Source organism: Phascolarctos cinereus, unplaced genomic scaffold (assembly GCF_003287225.1).
Source record: "Phascolarctos cinereus isolate Bilbo 61053 unplaced genomic scaffold, phaCin_HiC Scaffold_4;HRSCAF=312, whole genome shotgun sequence".
Classification (NCBI taxonomy): domain Eukaryota; kingdom Metazoa; phylum Chordata; class Mammalia; order Diprotodontia; family Phascolarctidae; genus Phascolarctos; species Phascolarctos cinereus.
In genome coordinates, this window is record NW_027555847.1 from 333,846,355 (window position 1) to 333,870,775 (window position 24,421).

The window sequence follows — 24,421 nt, forward strand, 5'->3', positions numbered from 1 at the left end:
CTCTTATTATCTTAATATATGCATCGGAGTCATCTTGTTGGAGTACACTTTAATGCTAAATTTTACTTTGTGGAATCAAATGCTTTCTTAAAAAACCAAACATAAACACAATAGGATCTTATTTTCTCTCACTCTTTCAGTCAATACTGTGCCAATAAATATGTGATCTAATAGAAATCATGCCCAAAATACTTATATAAATCATTCCTATAAATTAAAGATTATCTGGAAGGGGGAAAAAAAGGACAAAAAGTTGGAGGAAATAGGAGAGAAAAAGGAGAGAGGGGAGGGAAAGAAAGAGAAGCACAGAGAGGATGGGTGAAACTGAAAGAACAAAGGCATGCAAGAATGGATATAAAGACAGAAGGGACCATTCTGGGGAGAAATAAGAGATGGATCTGTATAGGTGAGGAAAGGGAGTTGATTGTTGAGTTGAATTAAGTTGACTGGAGCCTGGAAGAAACATCTAATAACTTGCTGTGGTTGAGCATTTGTTAGCACTAACATAACCAACATTTTTATCAAAGGCTTAAATGAAAACATAAATGACAAGCTTATCCAATTTGACATAAACCTGAGAGGAGGAACTAATCCTTTGGATGAAGAAATTAGAACCCAAAATCCTTTTGGCAAGCTGGAACAATGAGACAATTCTAATAAGATGAAATCTAACAGAGACAGGAAGCTGCTCTTCAGATCAAAAATAACTGCATAAATGCCATGGGGGGAGGACACCTAGGTGGCACAATGAATACAGTGCTCACTCTGGCCTTGGAGTCAGGAGGACCTGAGTTCAAATCCAGCCTCAGATACTTAACACGTACTAGGTGTGTGACCCTGGGCAAGTCACTTAACCCCGATCGCCTCACCAAAAAGCAAAAAATAAAGTAAATAAATAAATAAATGCTATGGGGGAAAGGAAGGAAATACATATGAATGTAGCATCTGCTCTATGCCAGGCACTATGCTAAGCACTCTTTTATAAATATTATCTCATTTGATCCTCACAATAACCCAAGAGAGTAGGTACTATTATCATCCCCATATTTTCAGTTGAGAAACTTGAGGCAAACAAAAATTAAATGACTTGCCCAGGGTCACAGGGCTTCTATGTGGCACAGTGGATAGAATGCCAGCCCTGTAGTCAGGAGGTCCTGAGTTCTAATTTGGCCTCAGACATTTACCAGTTGTGTGACCCTGGGAAAATCACTTAACCCTGTTTTCCTCTGTTTCCTCATCTGTAAAATGAGCTGGAGAAGGAAACGGCAAACCACTGCAGTATCTCTGCCGAGAAAGCCTCAAATGGGGTCACAAAGAGTTGTACACAACTGAAATGACTAGGGTCACACATTAGTAAGTGTCTGAAGCCAGATTTGAACTCTGTCTCTAATGTTTTGTTCTCTTTGAAGAACAATTTATGTGAAAAAATACGTAGAATTCTCATGGGCACTTTAGAAGCTGTCCAGATATAGGAGTTTCAGAATTAGAAGAGAATTCAGAAGCAGTCTAGTTCAACTCATTTTTATTTTTCACTCTTGAACAGAAATCCCCTCCCCCTCCCTCCAAAAAAGTAGTCACTTTCCTCTTTATGAACTCCAATGATGAGGACCCCATTGTCTTTCCAAGGTAGCTCTTTTGAGACAGTGCTAATTTTTGGAATCAACCAAATCAACATATTGCTCTTCCAGGAGAATGTAAGCTTCATTCTGTGCTATAGTCTGCCACTTATGTAATGAGAGGTCAAAGTCATGCTTCCTCATGAGTCCTCTGACATCAGAATCCATTGCTGCATTGATCAGAATGCAGAAGTCCCCTCTTACTGGAAACAGGGGAACAAAAGACATATTTACTAGGCCCCGGTTATGTGCCAGGCCTTGTGCTAAGCACTTTACAAATATATCACTTGATTCTCAAAACAGCCCTGTGAGGCACTTGCTATTATTTTCTCCATTGTACAGTTAAGGAAACTTAGGCAGAGAGAGAGGGTAAGTGAATTACTCAGGGTCATATAGCTAATAAGTATCTGAGGCTAAATTTGAATTCAAGTTTTCCTGGCTCCAACACTCTATGCACTATTGTCTACTATTCTCTTTTGTATTATTATGAACATATAAACTCATCTTTCATCATTCCATGCTATCCAGATGAAATTTAGTATAGAAAAATGAGAAAATATAACTTTTAAAACACTACAAGATAACATGAAAAATCATCCAGCAGTAAGATCTTTAGATATTTAAAACCTATGAAATATGTGTAATATGTTATGTAACTGGAGGTATTAGAGAATTTTGTTTGGAATTTAGCTTAAGTTGGAGATTTTAGTTTCTGCTAACCAAATTCCATGAGGCTTCAGTTTTTATGTCCTTTCTTACCTTTCAGTGACAGGATGAGAGCTCTAGTTTTAATATTCATTCTCCCTTTTGCAATGACTAAACAGATTCCTCTGTCCTTAAACGTCTCCCTTTATTCACCATAAACTGTACTATATTTTTCTAAATATTACTTTTTCCTTATCTGGATTTTGAGTATAGTTTCCAGAACAGAGTTTATGGCCATCTGGACTGCTAGGGACATTTGGAATTTTCTGGTTTTGAATCTACATTTTTCCATAGTTAGATTGGGACAACTAGGTGGCACAGTGAATAGAGTGCCAGACCTGGAGTCAGAAAGACTCTTCTTCCTGAGTTCAAATCTGGCCTCAGACACCTACTGGCTGAGTGACCCTGGGAAAGTCACTTAACCCTGCTTTCCTCTGTCACTTAACCCTGTTTGCCCCAGTTTCCTCATCTGTGAAATGAGCTGGAGAAGGAAATGGCAAACAACTCCAGTATATTTGCCAAGAAAACCAAAGATTCAGGTACAACTGAAAAATGACTGAACAATAGTTAGATTAATAATTGCTCATTTCATTGAAAATGCTGTTCCCAGGAACCTAGAAAGTCTTCTCCCCAGACTTATTGTTTGACAAAAATTCAGTGTTAAGAGCCTGGACGTCACTGACATTTACTTCCTATTTTAAAAGAAAGGGAAAAAATATGCTTAATTGGACATCCTGTCTTAAGAATTTTTTGTGAAGGACGGATATGTGACTTCTACATTTCAACTACTACTTCCTACACTAAGATAAATAACCCCCAGACAGAGTTCTGTTTTACTTTTGATGTAGTGGAAATATCACTGAAGTAAGAGCCAAAAAGCCTAGGTTTAAAGCACTAGCTCAATCCACTTACCATTTGAGTAATTTGAGAGTATTAATTTAGATTTCAATATCTTCATCTGTAAAATGGGCATCAGAAGTGCTACTGAATATACTTCACGGGATGACTGTAACTACTAAATGAGATAATTTAATATGTGATTGGGTAGCTATTAGTACAGTGGATAGAGCACAAGGCCTAAAGTCTGGCAGACCTGAGTTCAAATCTGGCCTCAGATACTTACAAGCTGTGTGACCCTGGGCAAGTCACTTAACCCTATTGGCCTCAGTTTCCTCAGCTATAAAATGAGCTAGAGAAGAAAATGGCAAACCCCTATGGTATCTTTGCCAAGAAAACCTAAATGGGGTTACAAAAAGTCAGACATAACTGAAACGACTTACCAACATCTTTACGTGAGCACTTTGTATGCTGTAAAGAACTATACACATGTATTATTACTATTCTATGTATTGGCCTCCAGATCTTTGTCCCTATGGTATAGTGGAAAGAACACCAGCTCTGAAATTAGAAAACCTGGTCTAAATCCTTCCTCTGATAGTTACTACTTGAGTGACCTTGGACTTAACCTTATTAGCCAGTGAACCTTCCTGAGCCTGAGTTTCCTCCATTTGCAAAATGAGGGGGTTGGACCGAATGGGCTCATAGATCCCTTCCAAATCTAGCTCTCTGGTCTAGCTAACACTAATCTGCTTTGTATATCCTGGTGTCTAGGTTTCTGTTCCCTAGCCTGTCTGATTTCACTTCCCTTTGCCTCCCCACAAACATTTACCTAAGTAGATCCATCCACACAATTAGACTTCTATCAAGTTTCATTGTATAAAGTGATTAAATTTGGAGTTACACTGCCCATTCAACATTGGGAGCCCTCAATAAATAGTCACCAGTAATGTTGACTGACCATTGATGGATTGTGCCTCCTCTTCTGGAATCCAATCCTAATAGAGCTGACCTCATTCAGAGAAGATGCAGATCATCATTCTATGTAAAATATTCTAAGATACAGCCTGAACCAGCTGGATCACTCCTCTTTGAATCTAGGCCTTTAATCAATAAACTGTTGGTAGCTTCTTGCTGTTAGAGTTACAAGATGATTGGGGCTGAGTCCTTTAATTCTCCCCCACACCCCATGCTCACTAAATTAATCACAATGGATGATTTAATAGGAGACCCTTTTCTCTAATCTTGGTTTTTCTTCTTAACCGTGGCTCTGGGTTCATACTGCCCCCCCCATTTTTTTTTCATGTAGCCTTCTTTGATCAGAAGACTGTTGGATTATTCTATATATATAAAACATAAATAAGGGAAGAGAGGAGGGTGCAAAAGTGGGTTGGGAATAGAGATAGACATAATAGTCAGGTTTATAGTCTTGAAGGTGGAACACAGGATCCACTGAGAAAGAATTAAGAAGACACGGACCAGGGTAAAGGAAGAAGGATACTACAAAGAGTGCATCCCCCAGAAACAGAAAAGATATTGACCTTTGCCTGGAATTACACCACTGAGGGTGATAGTAGTGAAATGAACATCCCTTTGGCTCTCTGATATGAACACTTTGGCATTTCTAGTCTAGCTGCCTCTTATGCGCAAGAACTTTGTTGCCCTATGATTCACTGCCTTTCTGCCTTTGACTTGTCCCTGCTCCCAAGGATGAACAAAACTCCGACTCTAAAAACAAATGTAGTTCCTGGAACTGTTATTTGTAGCCAGAACCCCAAAGGGTAAAGACCACATTGGCAGAAGTTCTGCCCCAGGGAGTAATTAGTCTTCATATACATGAGGAAGAGTCTTTTAAACTCAAATAATTTCAGCAGAATTGGAATTAGTTTAGTTCTTCAGCATTCAGACCCAACCAGGGGCTATTAAAATTTCAATAGCCTTAATCATTTCCCAATCCCAAATTTCAAAAAGGCCCTACTTAAAGCTTTGTTCAGTGTGAGTTGCCTAGGTGGTACAATGGACTTCAGCTCAAGAACAATTGAGTTAAAATCCTGCCTCAAAAACTTACTTAGCTGTGAAATGCTCGGCAGGCCACTTACACTCTCTCTCCCTCTATATCCTCATCTGTAAAATGGGATTGATAAAGCACCTACTTTCCATGTTTGTTGTGAAAATAAAATGCTAGCACATATGCAAAATAGAATATAGATGCTAGCTACTGTTACTAATCAAACAATCTACAAACACCTATTACAGTTATTCCTTCCACATTGAGGGAGTTAGGAGCAAGGCACCTATGTGACATGGAATACCCATGTAAAATTTTTTGACCCTTTCTTCGTACCAGAGAAGAAATCTGAATTTTTTTTTCTTTTTGTTTTATGGGGTGTTTATAGTATTTTATTGTAAAGTTTGGGTTGCTATTATACAGTACTGTCCATATATTTTATGCATTTATGAGTTTCTAAACTTTTTCTGTGTTATCTGCTAACCTTCACGTGTTGTGGCTTCTGCAAAACTCCCCCAAAATTCCCACTTAATTTCTTATGCCAACTCACAATATATTGAAACTGTGATGGGGCAAGTAGGAAGGGATAACAGTGTTTGTCAGACACTTCTAGCTGAGAATACAGAGATAAAAATGCAATTGTCTCCCTCCTCAAGTTTATGTTCTTTTTGTTTGTTTGTTTTTGGTTTTTTTTGACTAGGCAATGGGGTCAAGTGACTTGCCCAGGGTCACACTGCTAGGAAGTATCTGAGGCCGAATTTGAACTCAGGTACTCCTGACTTCAGAGTCAGTGCTCTATCCACTGCACCACCTAGCTGCCCCCCTAACCTCTCTCTTGATCTCCAGTCTCACATCTCCAACTGACCATTGAACATCCCAAGCTGAATGTCACATAGACTTTTTTTTTGACTGAGTCTCCCTACCTTACCCAGATTGGAAGTTTAGTGCCCATTGACAGGCTCAATCCCAGTACTGATTGCACAGAAGCTGTAACCTGCTCCATTTCTGACCTGTTCTGGTTCCCACCCCTCCTTGGGTATTCTGGTGTCCCTCCTTTTCTTCAGTGCTAACCATATTGATATCTCACTTAATATAGACACCTGATCAGCTTTAGTCCTGCTGTAGGTCAGAACTACTGAGCTCAAGCAATCCCTCCCAAACTCTGCCACCCTAGTAGCAAGGACTAAAAGTTTCCACCACTATGCCCCATCCCATAGACATCTGAAACTCAACATGTCCAAAACTTAACTCATTATCTTTCCTCCAAAACCTTTCCTTGTTCCTAATTCCCCTATTACTATCAAGGCTGACACCATCACCCTAGACACCCACGCTCACAACCTAGGTAGCAGCTTTGAATCCTTACTCTATCATTCCCTTCCACAGTCAGTTTTCAAGCCCTGTCATTTCTACTTGTGTAACATATCTCTTGCATACTTTTTATTCTTTCCTCTAACATTGACACTACATTAATGCAAGCCTTCATTACCACGAGCCTGGGCTATTACAGTAGCCTTCTGGTTGGTCTCTTTGCCTTAAGTCTCTCCCCACTCTAGTCCATGCTCCAATCAGCTGTCAAAGTCTTCTTCCTGAAGTCCAAGTTACCACCTTCCCCCAATTCAATAAATTCCAAAGGCTCCCTATTGTCTCCAGGATCAAATATTAAATCCTCTGTTAGGCTTTGAAAACCCTTTATAGTCTGGCCCTTTCCTATCTTTCCACTCTTTTTATACTTTATTGCCACTCACGTAGTCTTCAGTCCGGCGATACCAGCCTCTTTGACATTTCTCATAACCAACACTCAATCTTCTGACTCTATGTATTTTCACCATCTGTCCCCCATGACTGCAACTCTCTCCCTCCTTATCTCTGTCGCCTTGCTTCCCTGACTTCCTTTAAGTCTCAGCTAAAAATCTGCTTTCTGCAAAAAGCCTTTCCTGATCCTATTTATTGCTAGTTCCTGCCCCCTGTTGATTATCTCTGATTTATCCTTGTTATAGCTTGTTTTAGTTGTTTACATGTTGTTTCCTCCATGACACTGTGAGCTTATGAACAGGGTCTACTTTTCTCTTTCTTTCTGTCTCCAGAACCTAGGACAGTGGCTAGCACATATTAGGCACTTGATAAGCCTTGACTTAACTTGCCAAGTTGTAGGGGGTCGGTACTCTTCCTTTCTGGAGACAGAACTCACAATAATAAGTTCTTTATTTTTGATGAAGGAAAAGAATAGTCATTTAACAATGGAAATGGAAAGAACAATAAAATGAAGCCAAAGGCTATATAATTGTAATGACCATGTTTGAATCCAGAGAAGAATTAAGAAAACACATTTCCCACCTGTCATTGCAGGGGTGTATGACTCTGGGTGTGGAATTGTGTGTGTGTGTGTGTGTGTGTGTGTGTGTATGTATTGTCAGATATGATCATTGTGTTCATTAGATTGCTGAACTTCTTTGTTTTTCTAAACATTTATTACAAAAGATCTTTCTGGGTAGGGGATAAAGGAGGTATATATTCAGAAAGTAATGTAATATGGCTAATATGGAAATGTGTTTTGCATGACTTCACCTGAAAACTCAATTATCATATTGCTTGCCATCTAAAGGGGTGGGGGAGGGGTGGGAGGGAGAATTTGGAACTCAAAATTTTTAAAAATAAATGTTAAAGAGGCAGGTAGGTGGCGCAGTTGATAGAGCACCGGCCCTGAAGTCAGGAGGACTTGAGTTCAAATCCGGCCTCAGACACATCATACTTCCTAGCTGTGTGACTCTGGGCAAGTCACTTAACTCCAATTGTCTCACTGAAAAAAAAAGTAAATAAATGTTAAAAAAAATTATATGTAATTGAGAAATACTCAATGAAATAAATTAAAATACATTAAAAATTAAAAAGAGGGATTGGGAAAAAATAATGTGACATAAAAATAAAAGTATCAATACAAAAATACAACTATAAATATATTTTCTGAGATCAGTTTCCTAAGCTTACTGAGTAGCTGTGAATATTGCATTTGGGGTCCCAAATGCTCAAAGGTATGGTCTTGAGCCTGTTCTCCCCATTTCTCCCCAACTTTATTCCCTTGCAGCTTGTCTTCACCCCCACCCACCCCCACTGTAAAGCAACAACGTTCTCAAAAGTCAGCAATGATCTTCAAATCACAAAAATCCGACTTTTATATTGGATAACAAGATGTCAGTCTGTGTGTGTGTGTGTGTGTGTGTGTGTGTGTGTGTGTGTGTGTGTGTGTGTGAGAGAGAGAGAGAGAGAGAGAGAGAGAGAGAGAGAGACAGAGACAGAGGCAGAGACAGAGAGACTGAGAGAGAGTGACCCTGTTGCCATTGAGAACCCTGATCATCCCCAACTTGAAAGTGTCTACCTTTTGGTTTTGGGGGCACTGTTTTATTCTGTCTTTCCTCTTATCTCTCTAAAGTAACCTCTTCCTTTCCTCTTACAATCTAGAATCCCATGATTCCCTTAATTGTTTCGCTCCTTAAATTAATTAGTATTTACTTTTCTTTGTCTTAGTGAAGAATGTAAATAAGAGGTCAGCTTTTTGAATGCAGGGACTGGTTTTCATTTTGATCTTTGTATACCTCATCCTAGCACCATATCTTACATACAGTAGGTGCTTAATAAATGCTTACTGGAATGAATCAGCCTTGTGATTCTATTGCCCCTTCTTAGAAGGCCCTTCTCCTTGGCTATCCAAATCATATCCATCTTTATAGGTCCAAGTCCAGTCAATTGATCTATGAAGTTTTCCCCACCTACAGGAAGTTTACAGAATTTCTGTGCTGAAAACTTACAGCACTTATTACCTGTTAATATTTACTGACAATTAATCAGCATAGTCTTCTAGGTGGTATGGGAGTATAGAAAAGTTGAATGTAAGCTCCCTAAGGTAGAGGCAGCTAGGGGGTACAGTGGATAGAGCACTTGATTTTGAGTTCAAATCCAGCCTTAGACAGCTACTAGCCATTTGACCTTTGCCTCAGTTTTCCCATCTGTAAAATGGGAATAATACCTATCTCCCAGGCTTATTGTGAGGATCAAATGAGATAGTATTTGTAAAAGCACTTAGCACAGAGCCTGGCATATAGTAAGCATTATATGAATGCTAGCTAGTGTTGTCGTTATTGTTGTTGCTGTTATTTTCTTTTTTCTTCATATCCCCAGCATCTAGCAAAGTACCTGACACATAAGTTCTTATTAAATGCTTGCTAGATTGTATTGAATTAAATGTGTAAGGTGAATTCAATAAATATCTAATAAATGAGTATATGAAATACTACTGAACATTATATAATGTTCAATGTGTGTGTGTAATATAAAATAAACTTAAAAATTAGACACCTGACAACTTTTTTTTTTCTTTAAGTTTTTAGATGGTAGGTGCCTGACGGTTGGCAAAGCAAGGTCACATTATTATTTCTGCTTATTTTTCTCAGGGTTAGTAGTACAATATCTTCATTCTCAAAGCTGGTATCATGAGTTTGGAGGAAAACACTCAATGCCATCATCGAATAAGAAGAAGAATTCATTTTGTAGGTTTTGAGAAGCGGTTTTGTGTTTCTCTTGAAGCTCTGGGAACTCCCATCATTGTTTTCCTGCCTTCTTCGCCTTTGGCTAAGATCAAGGGGTAATGTTTGTTCTTGAGGGTTTTAACCACTGATGTGTCCTCCAGGCAAGGACAATGCACTTGGGCTGAGTGTGCATGAAAAAGCATTAACTCCCTTTCTGATGGGAGTTTTTAGAGGCTTAATTGAAGGCCAAGCTCTGCTTTGATTCTATTTTTATACAGTCCTAGGCAGGTAGGCAGCCTGGAAGGATAAGAGAGGCCTTTCACCATCCTGTTTGCAATCCTCTGTAAACTGCTGTGCATCATTGTGGTACCCTTCCCCTATTCCTACTCCATTTGAGCTGTCTATCTCCATAACATTTAATGTGGGGCTGAGCACATAGGGAGTACTCTCAGGAAAATGAATGAATCTGGGCATTAGCTGTCATTCAAGAAGTAGAAAATACCTTCTGGAGTTCCTCAGCCTCTATGGTCATCATAGATCATAGAATTTAGAGGTGAAAAAGGACCTTAGAATACAGCTAGTCCAATTCACCCATTTTATAGACTAGTAAAGCAAGGCCACAGCAGGTGAGCAGACTTAAGTCAAGGTCAAGCAGTTCACCTCTTACAAGCTGAACCATCTGAACATGTTAACTTTTTTTTTTTCTTCAATCTCAGTACCCTCAAAGTCCCCAGTGGCTGAGATAATATGGTAGGACACCAAAGGCCTGGGTTCTTGTTCTAACTCTTTCCTTAGTTATATGACTCAGTTTCAAAATCTGTAAAACAAAGGGTTGTGATTACATAATCTCCAAGGTCCCTTCAGCTCTAATATCCTATTACTCAAGTAAAACAGCACTTGAGCCCACCAACTTCATGTATTGTCAGGAAATTCTTAGCTCATTACAAACATACATATTCACTGAAAGTGCATCCCTATAAAATATGGTTTATATGATTGCACATGTATAACCTACATCAAATTACTTACTGTCTTAGGGAGGGGGGAGGAGAGAGGGAGAGAGAAAATTTGGAACTCAAAAAATTGTTTTAAATACATATTAAAAATTGTCTTTACATGTTATTGGAAAAAAATAAGTATTATTAAAATTAAAAAAAAAAAAGAAAAGAAAAGAGGGAACCAGACAGGAACATGAGGGAGCCAATTGGCACAGACTTGATCTTTTGGTGTCAGCATTTATAACTTGGAAATCGTATCATCAAATACTACAAATCAGGGTTTAATTTATTGTTTCATTGATTGTCTTGACATAAGAGGTATTGGAGAAATTATTAATAATACAGATTAAACTTTAGAAAAGGGGGGGGGGAGAAGCTAGATGGCACAGTAGATAGAGCACCGGCCCTGAATTCAGGAGGACCTGAGTTCAAATACAGCATCAGACACAAAACACTTACTAGCTGTGTGGCCCTGGGCAAGTCACTTAACCCCATTGCCTAGCCAAAAAAAAAAAAAAAGAAAGAAAAGAAAGAAAGAAAGAAAAAAGAAAAAAAATAATTACTGTATAATGAAGTTGAGAATTCTTAACAGTAATCCCAAAAATTTGAGATGAAATTATTTCAGAAAGAAGGATGTGGATGGAGAGGTATCTCTGGCTGGGCCCACTTTAAGGCAAAATGTTTGTTATTTAACGGATTGGATGACTGTCTTATTCAGCATAGCAAAAGAAAAAGAAAGCTGCATAGCAGAGTTTAAGATAAATACGTTAGTAAGAAGAGATAAAAAGCTTCTTGTTGCACACCACTGTTGACTTGGGTTGTAGCTGTCAAAGGACCTAGAGCTATTAGGAACCTGGGGGTCGTCTAGTTCAGCCTCTTAGGAAAGTGAGGAGGAAGGAGGTCAATTCACTTTTCCAAGTTCACTCAATAAGTGACAGAGCTAGGAAGTAAATTCAGGTCCTTTGACTACAAATCTAGCACTCTTTTTTCCCTATAGCGTGATGAAGTTATCGTCCATTATTCACTGCTCTTGGCACATCTTGTTAGCCTCAATCTTCCTTCTGGTAGAAGCTGGTCCATTTAGAAATCCTTGGCAATGTTGTAATAAACAGCGGATACTGCATTGCCTTTTAGCTGTTTAGAACAGGGAGATGATATCCAATAAGGCATGTTAAAGGAATTGAGTAAGAGAATTGCGTCATGAAACATCAATTCAAAAATGACTCCTTCCTTGCAAAAATAGGGGATATTTCCATTGGCGTTCAGGTCTGTTTGGAATACATTCACTCTCATACTCTGAACTGGAAGGACTTGTAGGTTATGAGATAGGTGGGGCTCACAGCATGGAGGGGAAAGTGGAAGAAAGAGTTAAAATTTTATCCATCCTAATTGTTTTCCTTGGGGGGGGTTAACAAACTTGGGTAGCACTGTATATCTAAAGGACTATAGCAAAGGCCCTTGGGGAAGGAATAGAAACAGAGAAGAGAGAAAGGAGTTATTCTGAGTATGGGCTAGGTTGTGAACCCTTCTATTTTTTTTTTCTATTGCCTGTCCTATAAGCTGTTCTTGTGAGCCTGAGTCCTTGCAAGGAAGTTGAGACTCACTGTAGAGACAAAATATAAGCATTCAGAAACATATTCTAAATTCTGATGTTACTGAAGGAAGTCCTTGGTGGCAGCTTTAGTCAAGTCTAGATTTATGTAAGACATACACACGGTTGAACACCATCCCTGTAAAGGCAGGACTTTGGTAGTGGGTGATTTGGCACAGGGTTAATCTCTGACCAATGACCATTAAGAGGTCATTGCTACTGGTTTGATGAATGGGTTTATATTCATTCCAGAATAGTGTTTGGGTGGCTCTTAAATATATACTTGTAAACAAATAAAATCTCAGAAGAGTTAGAAGGACTTGGGGAGGTTTTCATTTTTTTTTATATATTTTTTGATGAAGTACCCAAGGGCCAGAAAGTTGATTTGATTTGTACAAGGCTACACAATTAACTTTTTATGATGATGATGCTTTGCGATATTTTGCCCCGGGCTACAAAATAACTGTCAGTCTATCAAATTTTAATAGCTTCTTTAATAGAATCTTTAAGTCAAATGGTAATGCCAAAGGTGATATTAATGACTTGTCAGTTACAAAAAATACAACTATAAATCTGTAAATTTAGCAAAAAAAAAGTTTTTTTTTTAGAATAAAGGTTTTTATGCCTTCTCTAGTTAGGCTGGAAGTTAGGGGAAACAAAGAAATCATGTAGGCTGTCTATACTTACAACTTAAATCCTTGAATATAGCTACTATTTTATTTTACATAAAACAAATCGAAGCCTTGACAGGTTTAGTTCTGAAATGTTGTAGAGATCAAAGACTGAGATAATAAAGGATCAAAGGATTTAGAGCTGGAAGAAACCTTAGTGATTATTTAGCCCAACATTCATTTTGCAGATTTCATTAATGAACAAGTAAGGTGAGGTGGCTAGAGAGCCAGATGGAGTCAGAAAAGCCTGGGTTCAAATTGTAGCTATGACTCATATGGGCTAGGTCAACTGGAGGGAGTGACTTAATCTCTCCACGCCCCAGGCAACACTCTGAGAGTGACAGGTTAAGTTAAGGACAGGTGACCCTCTGTACTGGTAGAGGGAGTTTTCTCCTCTAGAATCTCCCTACACTGATGAAATCTATGGTCCAAACCAAAAATAGAGATGAGGAAAATGAGATTCAGGAAAATTAAGTGACTTGCTCAAAGCCACATGAGTAATATTCAGCTGGGATCAACATGTCAAAGGTTGACATAGGTAAAGGGAAAAAACTGAATTCTGCAAATATTTGTTAAAAACTAACAGTGCTACGGGTGTGTGTGTGTGTGTGTGTGTGTGTGTGTGTGTGTGTGTGTGTGTGTGGATTTAGGTGATGTGAGAGCAAAAGATAACAATAAAAATCTATTAAAAATGAAATAACCTACAAAACAAGGCATTTGGGGCATAAGAACCAAAATTTTAAAAAATAATAATAATGATTTCCTGACCTTAAGGAGTTTTATATTTAGGTGGCACATGAACTGAGCTGAGAAAGAGGCTAAGAAGTTCTTAGAGGTAGATGGGAGAGAGGATATTCCAGGTAGAGAAAAGATAGGCTGTGCAAAGGTATGGTAGCAGAGAAAACATGCTGAGTTTGGGGAATACCAAGTAGGCTGCTTCTTCTGAAACATAAAGTAACAAATGAGTACTAATGTGAAATAAGAATTAAAAGGTCAACCAGACTTAGATGGGAAGCACTTTGAATGCCAAGTTGAGAAGCAGGAATTTTACCCTAGTGGCAATGGGGAGCAGGAAAGGGACGTGATCAAATCCCAAGCTTTAGGCAGTTTATTTTGTGGGAAAGATGTTTTAAATTTTCTTGAAATGAGAGTGGTCACTTATTTTGGTAAAGACCTTGAATGTTTTCCTGAGCTTCGTAGGCAAATGAAAAAGGAAAACCATTTTAAATCCAGTTACAAAAGGGCCTTTGGCAAGGGAGGGGTCCAAGGCCCAGAAGTACCTTCGCAGTGGGCAGAAACTTGAAGAAGGCCCAATATCCGGCATTATCACAATGACAAGGAAATGTTCCATGTAAAAAAGCAGAAATTCCCATTCAGCAAAATAAATATACACCCAAATGCTTGAGGGTGACCAACATGGCTCTGAGATGACTGAACCTTTCCATGCCTCATGCCTCACTCCATTCTGTGCCATCCATGGCAAAAGCTCCTCGTTGCTCTATGGATACTCCTGCACTATTGTGAGGGGAGTGTTTGCTCCTGTGGAAGCACCTTATGCCCACACAGATGGAAGAGTTGGTGCTGAGTGAATTGGGCAGAAACAAATGAGGGTCTGTGTAGGGGGGCAGTCACCTCCCATCCCCACTTTTGTCGTCTGCCCAGTGATGCTTTTAATTTACACTGTGGCAGGAGCGTAGTTTAATGATGGAATCCCTGGGTCGTCTTGTGCTCCACCCTATCCATAGCCCTGAGCAGGTCATTATCCACCCCAAATTTGTCTAAAACTTTTCATCTCCAAAAAGTTAAAAAATCCTTTTTATGTCATCCCCTTTGTTTACTGTCACTGAGAGAGTTCATAGGTTGGGACATCGTTCTCCTTGAGAAGTGTAAATAAGAGTAGTCAAGTAAGTAGTTGATAAAAATGAAAAGTGAAGAAAAGGTGCCCAAAACTTTAGTTTGTTTTTTTAATTTTGTCTGCCTTATAGAAGATCTAAGCAATGAATCTTTCGTGTTTGACCAATTGCCTTATTTCATTTTGCTAAAGGATGTGTTAATTGCATGCTTCTGACTTTATTTGCCCATTAACAGGCCAGCAGTGATTCACAGTCTGAAAATGAGGATAGGCTTATTTGCTTTTTCAGAGTCACTGGAATGATTTTTTTTTCTCTGTCTAAAACACTCTCCTGGCCTAAAGTGCCTATTATGAAGGCTATTTTCTGCCCTAGGCAATGAGCAGAATGTTAGAATAGGATTCCAAGGGCTCCATCATTCAGGTAGTCTTAGGAACCTGAGGTATCACAGTGGCTTAGAACCCTACATACACACTTCATCGGATGTGGATTAGCACTGTTAATGAAATATTACAATATTCCTAATATATCATGCTTTGGAAAATCTTTGTTCATCCAGACTGTGGACAGACAAGAGTTAGAGTCCAGTGACTTCAGCTTGAACATATTAGTATTTGAAACTCGGTGTGCTGAATTCATTCACTAGCTGCCTTATCTTACAAAAATCCTCCCTTGGGAACTGATGACAGTTATGGGTCACTGAAGATTCCCTCTGAGAAGCATGTTAGATGTAACTAGTCCAGCCTGGTAGTAAGACAGCAGGGCCAATCACAATTTCCCTTGCTCACGGGAATCCATAAAACCTGCCGAAGAGAACTAAAAAATGCTCAGTGGAGTTGATCAAGCCTAGCTAGTACATTTTCCAGAGAATAGTGAAGTGCCAAAGGGGAAACCAATTGTCAGCATGGTTCACAGACAGTGCAGTGCAATGCAGGCTAGAGTAGAACTCCTATGCCAAAGAGAAACACTGCCAACCTTTTTTCTCCTCTATTTTTATTGCACACATCTGGCAATCAACAGACCCATAATTCTTAAACTCAATACAATTCTCATGACATAAGCTGACTAACCGCATGAAATCTGATCAAGAAAACAACCGTTGTCAACAGCAACAAATATGGTTGTTGCATCACTGACTAAACCACGTACTTTTCTTCAAGCAGATGGAACTTTAGACCAGCATGAGAATGGCTCTACTGTGAATTAGTATCTATCTGAAAAATTGACAGGATTATCTTGGGAGGGTATTGGGGGTTTTTTCTTCAAATAGAAAGTTATTACAAAAACTAATTATGGTTACCTATTTCCCAAAGTGTATATCATAAAATAGCTGTTGGGCCCTCTACTTATCCATAGAACCAGGGAATTGGAGTCTGGAAGTAATAGCTGCAAGCACTTTACAAATGTTATATCATTTGATCCTCATAGCAATCAAGGGAGACAAGGCTATTTACAGATAAGGAAACTGAAGCAAAGTAAGGTTAAATAGTTTTCCCAAGGTTGCGCATCTAGTAAGAGTGTGAGGTCAAATTTGAACCGAGGTCTTTGTGACTCCAAGTCCATCAGTCTGTCCACTGTGCTGCTTACCTGCCTTTTGATACCAGGAAGACAAACAAAATAAAACAAACAAAAAAAATCTTCCTAACAATTAGAGCTATCTAAATGTAAGATAGGCTGCCACAGGAGGTAGTGGATTCCCTCCTTTCTATGGATTTTTTTTTTGGCTAAGCAATGGGGTTAAATGACTTGCCCAGGGTCACACAGCTAGTAAGTGTTATATGTCTAGGCCAGATTTGAACTCAGGTCCTCCTGAATCCAGGGCCAGTGCTCTATCCACTACGCCACCTAGCTGCCCCTCTTACTGTAGATATACATACTGTGTATGAGTTGGAATATATGGTGGCTGAGGTACATCCCAATTCTCAAATTCTATGATTCTGTGGAATTCTCAAAGCAATCTTTTCCTGAGCATCAGCTCTGTTGGAGATGGCCACTGGCCTGAAAGGATATTTCAGGAAAAGATATGTTCAGTCCTTGTCTGATGAGTAATGGGGCTGATTCTCATCCTTTGTCTTCTCTATATGTTATGCTGTATTGATATTTGCCAACACCTACCTCATAACAAGTGGATTCCCTTTAAAATTAACATCATCAAGTTTCAGAGCTGGAAAAGACCTCAGAGGCCAACAGTACATCAATACATGTATTGATATCCAATTATTTTTTTCTTTAGAATGTACCTTGCAGGTAGTTATACCGTTATTGCTTAAAATACCTCAAATAAAGAGTGAGAGGAACCCATTACCTCCCACAACAACCCAAGCACTTTTGGTTAGCACTCATTGTGCAGAAGTGGGTTTTTTGTTTTTGTTTTTCATTTTTTTGCTCTTTCCCCCGACAACAAATCTTAAATTGTCTCTTTGCAACTTCTCCTGGGTTCTCCTACTTCTGCCTTCTGGGTCAAGCAGAAAAAAAAAAACTAACAACCCGTTGGTCATGTTGTAGTTCTTATAATATTTGAAGGCAATGAATCCTTGAATCCTACCTCTTCTTTTTTGTCAAGAACTATGATTCCCCTGATATGGGAAGCTAGCTTCTGTCTTGCTTCTACCCCAAAGTAACTAACTCCCTCAACCAAAATATATCTATAGCTTCTCTATGACTTAGGCTTAGACAGTTGCCTTGAGCACTGAAAAGTTAACAAATTGTCCAGGATCACATAGCCAGTGTTGTCAGAGGTGAGATTGGATCCCAGGTCTTCCTCACTCAGAGGCCACTTTCTATCCATTACCCTATGCTGTCTCTATCATCAGTTGCAGGGGATTGTGTATCCTTCTTATTCTTGATAATGTTATCCAATGTATTTTGAAATACTGGTTTAAAAATGGATTAGTTCATGAACATAGAGGTTGGCATCAGATTTACCACAAAAACAGATTTTTTAAAGACTCATGTTTCAACCTGCTTCATCCTGTGTCCTTCCCTACATCCCTCAGCCAGGGTGAATAAGATTTATATTACCTTCTGTTTCCCTTTCAGTCAGGAAGAACTGGTTAGATAGAAGCACTGATCCACGTCATTCTGTCCATTTAGAATATTGTTTACACATACTTTGGTCCTAGGTAATTAATCCATTAATGACTGGTTTAGACTGATTTTCACTCATAAACATGAACAAAATTAAATCCCTTGAAATTACTTTAGGGAATCTTATTGAAACACAGCATCATAGAATTTTAGATTTGGAAGCTTTACCTCAAACATTTAGTCCAACCCACACCTTAAAGGGAATCCTCACTTCAACATACTTAACAAATGATTATCAAGTCTCTGCTTAAAAACTTCCACTAATGAGGCAGGCAGCTAGGTGGCTCAGTGCATAGAGCTCCGATTTTAGAGTCAGGAGGACTTAAGTTCAAATCTGGCCTCAGACACTTGACACTTATTAGCTGTGTGACCCTGGGCAGGCCACTTAACCCCAATTGCCTCATGAAAAATTTAAAAAAAAAACACTTCCACAGAGAGGGAGCCCTCTGCCTCTCAAAGTAGCCTATTCTACCCATGGACAGTCCTAACCTTTGGAAGTTTTTTCTGATAAAAAGCTTATTTTTCTTCTTCACTAATTCATTGTTCCTGATTCTTCCTCCTGGGACAAAACAGAACAAGTCCACTCCCTTTTCTACATACCTTTCCTTGCCCCTTACTGTGACTAATGGGAGGCAATTATCACATACTTTCTTAAAACTCCAGAATGATAATTTCTCTCCCAAATTCCTTTCCTCCTCCCTTTGGCAGTAAGTCTCCTGTGTGCTCAAAGAAGTCATTTTCACTTTTAGCATAGACTGTTAAGATAGCTTAACTTTTCGACTGGTGCCTCAGATAATGGCATCAACCACATTGCATTTTTCCCTATAAAGAAAATACCCCCATGCTGTCTTCCTGCTTAGTTTCTAATTTTATGTTAATGAAGGTCTTCTCCAATACCCCTTGCATTTATTTTTTAATTTAATTTTTAATTAAGAAATAAAACAAACATTTCTATAACACAGTAGAAGAATAAAAAGATGATTGCACATGAAACTGAAATAAAACAAGCATTTCCACAACATAGTAGAAGAATAAAAAGATGGTTGCACATGAAACTGAAATAAAACAAGCATTTCCACAACATAGTAGAAGAATAAAAAGATGATTGCACATGAAACTGAAAATCTATTATATACAACTTTCTATTCCTTTTAAATATATAATAAATTTTGTCATGTGATACCCTCCGTTTCACATGTTCAAAGATGCCCAGAACAGAGAAACACAAATGAAATAAGGATAGCCCAGTGTCTGCCACATAGTAGGTGCTTAATACATGTTTGCTGAATGATTGCATGATTGCTAAGGAATGAGACATAGGCTTGAGAAAGAAATGCCAAAATTTTAGCCCAAGATAAAGAAGAATTAGTAATATTCAAGAACAAATAACAGGATACCATTAGAACGGTAGTCCAAAGCTTTATCCCTTCAACTGAGGATACAGAGGGAAGAACAGCCTTAAGTTTGAGACAAAGGCCAAGAAAGACAATTAGTGACGCCTAACCAAGGAGACCAAGGAGAGCTGGAGCAAATAGGCCCTGTCTGCTGCTGGTTTGTTACTAGTGCCTCAAATGTCAATCATTGGAATCACTCTTTGGGTTACAGCAATGTGTCACTCAGCAAACATTACCAACGTCAGGAATTGCATTAAACGTTGAGGATACAAAAAGAAAAGCCAAAGAACAGTCCCTGCCCTTCGCAAGCTTACAGTCTAGTCAGATTGACAACATGCAAACTATGTACAAATGCAACATATACAAGACAAATCAGAAGGGCTGTATCCATCAGAAGGAAGGCCCTATTAACCTTAGCACACACTAACTTGGGAGGATAGGACATTGCTGTATTAGCACAGCTGCTTTGCCTGCCATCTCATTGGGAACAGGACTTCTGAGGCATGGAGCACCTGGCTGGTAAATCTCGATGAAGAGGAATGATTGCTTGAGGATGTAAAAACCTCGAGAATGGGGATTGTCTTACTCTTTGTCTCCCCAGCATATAGCACAGTTATGTGGCCCATACTAGAAGCACAATAAATGCTTATTGATGGATTGATAATGTGCTAGATAACGAGGTACTTCAAGTAATACCTAGAGTGGAGCCTCTTGACCCCAAGACCATGGACTCCCACATAGGGGTCCATGGCTAGATTCTGGGGAGTCCCTGACCTTGGATGGGAAAAAAATCGCAACTTTTTTTAATCACCTCTAACTGAAACAGCATTTCCTTCGATTATTTTTTTTTCCTAAAAAGACTTCCACGCCTTAACAGACTGCCAAAGGGGTCAGTGGCCAGAAAAGAAAAAAAAAATTAAGAGGAAACATAGTTTCAAGAGATTTCTAGTCTACTTGGGAAAACCAGTTATAAGACAAATAGGCAATTAACTAGCAAAAAAATATTTAAATTACCAAACAATGCAGATTCTAAATCCTAAATCCTTCATAGGAAGAAGAAAACATTCTGGAATGAAATGTTCAACAGTGTGTGTGGGTGGGGGGGGATCCCATCTAGAAAGTAAGACAAAACTACGGTAGAATTTGAATAAATAGAGAGGCAGAAGAGAGAGATTTTTCTGTTTCAGTTTTCTCATTTTCAGTTTTTTCAGTCCTGACACAGTGCCTGACATGGTGCAGATGCTTAATAAATGCTGATTGATTGGGGGAACAGCAGGAATGAAAACTTGAAGGTGAAAGTCAACACAGCATAATAAGGGAAAGTAAGGAAGGAGATCTGACTGGCTTGGAGCATAGGGGTCTGTGTTAGTCGGTTGGTTAAAATTGAAGAAATTGCAGAGGACTTCAGTTGCCAGGCTGAGGAGTTTGGGCTTTCTCCCAAAGCTAATAGAAGTTTTTGAAATCCTATTGATATTGTACCCACACTTCAAGACCCACCCCACCTGCCATCTCTTCCTAAAATCCTTCTCCTGCTCTGGCCAGTTGGAAGTGGTTTATTATTGTTGCTAACTCTTCATGACCTCATTTGGGGTTTTATTGGCAAAGATTCTAGATCACTTTGCCATGTCCTTCTCCAACTCCTTTTACAGATGAGAAAACTCAGGCAAAAGAGATTAAGTGACTTGCCCAGGGTCACATAGCTGGTAAGTGTCTGAGGCCAGATTTGAACACAGGAAGATGAGTCTTCCTGACTCCAGGCTTGGGGCATTCTATGCGCTGTGGTGCCACCTAGAGGCCCATGGAAGTGGCTGTCACCTCCTTAAAATTCTTGGAGTATTTGTTTGTACCCCTATTGTGTTCTCTTCTGTTTCCTTTATAGCTAATTGTATACTGATGTTATCCTGCCTTTTGGATCATCAACCCCTCAAGGGCAAGAGCTTTTTCTTGTTGGTCTTTTAAGTCCTTAAGGAGCAGTGCTTTGCCCACTTTAGAAATATTTATTGAATCTATTGTTGAACACAATGGTTTTAGGAAGCTTATTCTGGAATTGTAGTCTGTTAATCTGCTTCTAACTTATAGTGCTCCTGAAGATAAAATTGTCATTGACTTTCCAGATTTATACACTTAGATTGGCACATTATAAATGGTGTCAAACTGTTTGGCTTTGTAGCATCAAAGAACTAGAACCAGAAGGATCTTAGAGGTCATATAGTCCAGTTTCTTTCTTTCTGAGATGAGGAAACTGAGAGGTCCAGAGAGATAAAGTGAGATGCCCAATATCACATCTGTAGTAACTCATTGGACCAAGATTCAACCTAAGGCTTTAGACTCTAAAGCTAAAGTTCTGTCTATAACAAGACCGTACTTTCCTTTTCCATTCAAACACTACCATAGCATTTTATCACCAAGGAATAAATCACCACTAAATCTTACGTACTGCTTACAGAATCCTAGGATTTTAGAACTAGTCTAGTCATCTAGTCTAACCTCCCCATTTATCTTTCAGGTGAGAAAACTGAAGCCTATCAAGGATATGCAAGCTAGTCAGTATCAGAGTCAGGACTAGAACCCAGGTGTCTTATGTCCTCATTCAGTGCTTTGGCTACCATACCAAGCAGTATTTTTAAGGATGCTGGAAGAACTTTTTAAAAAATGGTCCTAATGAGGTCAAAGGTGTGGTCAATTAAGTTTGTGCAAAGAAAAACTGTTCTACAGAATTAATATATTTATTGTTGTTCAGTCTTGTCCCACTCCTTGATTTTCTTGGCAAAGATAATGGCATGATTTGTCATTTCCTTCTCCCGCTCATTTGACAGATTAAGAAACTGAGGCAAATAAGGTTAAGTGACTTGCCCAACATCACAAAACTAGTTAAGTGCTCAAGGTCAGATTGGAACTCAGGAAAATGAGTCTTCTTGACTTCAAGCCCAGCCCTCTATCCACTGTGCCAACTAGCTGCCCTGAATTCTTGTATATCTGTGGGTGTGGCGGGTGGGGAGACAGACAAGGCACCTATCTTTAATTTAACCTGTATGTATCTTGTTTGTACGTAATTGTTTGCATACTGTATCCCCCATTAGACTATGAGCTTCTTGAGAGAAGGGGCTGTTTTAGTTTTACTTTTACCTTTCTTTGTATCCTTAGAGTTCAGCACAGTGCCTGGAACATAATAGGTAGTTACTAAATGCAGGTTGACTGACTGTCAACACATTGGCAAAACTAATCATAATTACCAGAATGAAAAAAAAAGCTACAATAATGACTTAAGACATTTCATGAACTGGGTAAATGAAGTCATCTTTGCATCCGAAGGCTATTATTGACCTAGGAAAATGTTCTGGGGTGTTTTGTTCCCCTATAGATGTCTTTTGCTGCAAGAGGCCTTGCCACGTGAAATAAGTGGAAAGCTAAAATGACCTCTTGTCTCTATAGCTAAGTGAGCATGTGCTTTGTGTGGGAGTATAGTGTTCAGATCTAAATAGCAGTCTTAGGAAGAACACCGATCAGCCAGAGAGAATCCAGTGGAATGTGACCGGGGTTGAAAAGGCCTCCACTTTTTTTTAGATGAGGACCAGTTGAAGAAAGTGGAGATATTTAACCAATAAAAGAATCTTAGAGAATTCCATGATAAGTGCCTTCAGGTAGATGAAGGACTTTCTTGTGGAAAAAAGATTGGATTAATTCTGCTTGGTTGGGGGTTGGGGAGGGGCAGATGGCATAATGGATAGAAATTGCCAAGAAATAAACGTAGCATTAATATAAAAACTTCCTAACCGTTAGAGCTGGTCAAAGGAAGCTCCTAAAGGTGGGGTTCCTTTTCACTTAGATCTTCCAGCATGAGATTGATGACCACTTCTCTATTATGTTGTAGAGGGGATTCTTATTCAGGTATGAAAGGATTAGTAGGTCTCCAAGGGCCCTAACTTTGATTCTCTCTTTCCACCCTTTCCAAGCCATCCCTATTCTTTATGTTTCCAATAAGAGACTTTCTGAAAGTTTGCTACAAATAACTGGGGCAGGCAAATATAGGGATAGGACATGATCATATTATTTAAGAAAACCTGCATATGATACTAGGATTTTATAAAATTCTTCCAGCTGATTGAGTGTAAAGGACATTTCAAATACCATGTTGGTTGTCAAAACAGCATGCAAGCATCATTAAATCATATATTTGGAGTTGGGAGGGACTTTATAGATCATCAAGTTCATATCCCTCATTTTGCATTTGAGGAAACTGAGGCATAGAGAGGGTAAGTAATTTACCAAGTTCCTATAGGTGGTAAGTAGAAGAGCCAAGATTCCAAGTCAAGGCCTCTGGCCAAGACTCCTTTCCTCACCCCCAAAACCTAAACAAACAAACAAACAAGATGAATAAATAACTGGAACTGCCTGTCTTTTTCTTTTGGAGCAAGAGCAATATATTTCTCAGCTTTCTCTCCTTTTCTCTTGGAAAAAAAAAATGGAACAGAGATTACATGAGACCTTTCTTATTTATACCCTGAAATTATACAGAAACAGTCGCTCAGACCTGAATGTGTTTCTGTGTTATGTTTCACTTGTAAATAAATGAAATGATAAGTCAAATATAGTATTTAAAGAACTAAATTTAAGTAGTGATTATTGGACTTACTAGAATATCAGTCCCTACATTACCAGGATAGGAGGCATTCATCGAAGTTGTGGTGTTTCTGTTGGGGAAATATTTTACAGTATATTATATTTTGCCAATGAAAATATTTAATACTTTCAGTAGCCTTCATTTAGCTATACTGTTAGCAGAGGATTATAGGTATACATTTTATGACATTATAATCTCTTCAGTTTTTCATTTCATTTTGTTTTTATTTAACAAGCACTTATTTTCTTTCCATCCTATCATGCTTTCAACTTGAGAGAAAAAAAAGAAAAGCAAAACCCATGTGATGAATATGCATGGTCAAACAAAAAATAAATTCATATTGTCCATGTCCAAAAATGCATGTTTTATTCTGCACTTGAATACATTAACTCTCTGTTAGGAGGAAGGTAACATTCCTTAGCATTATTCCTCTGGAATAATGGATAATTATTGCATTGATCCCAATTCTAAAGTCTTTCAAAGTTATTTGATGTTATAATGTTGTTATTGTATAAATTGC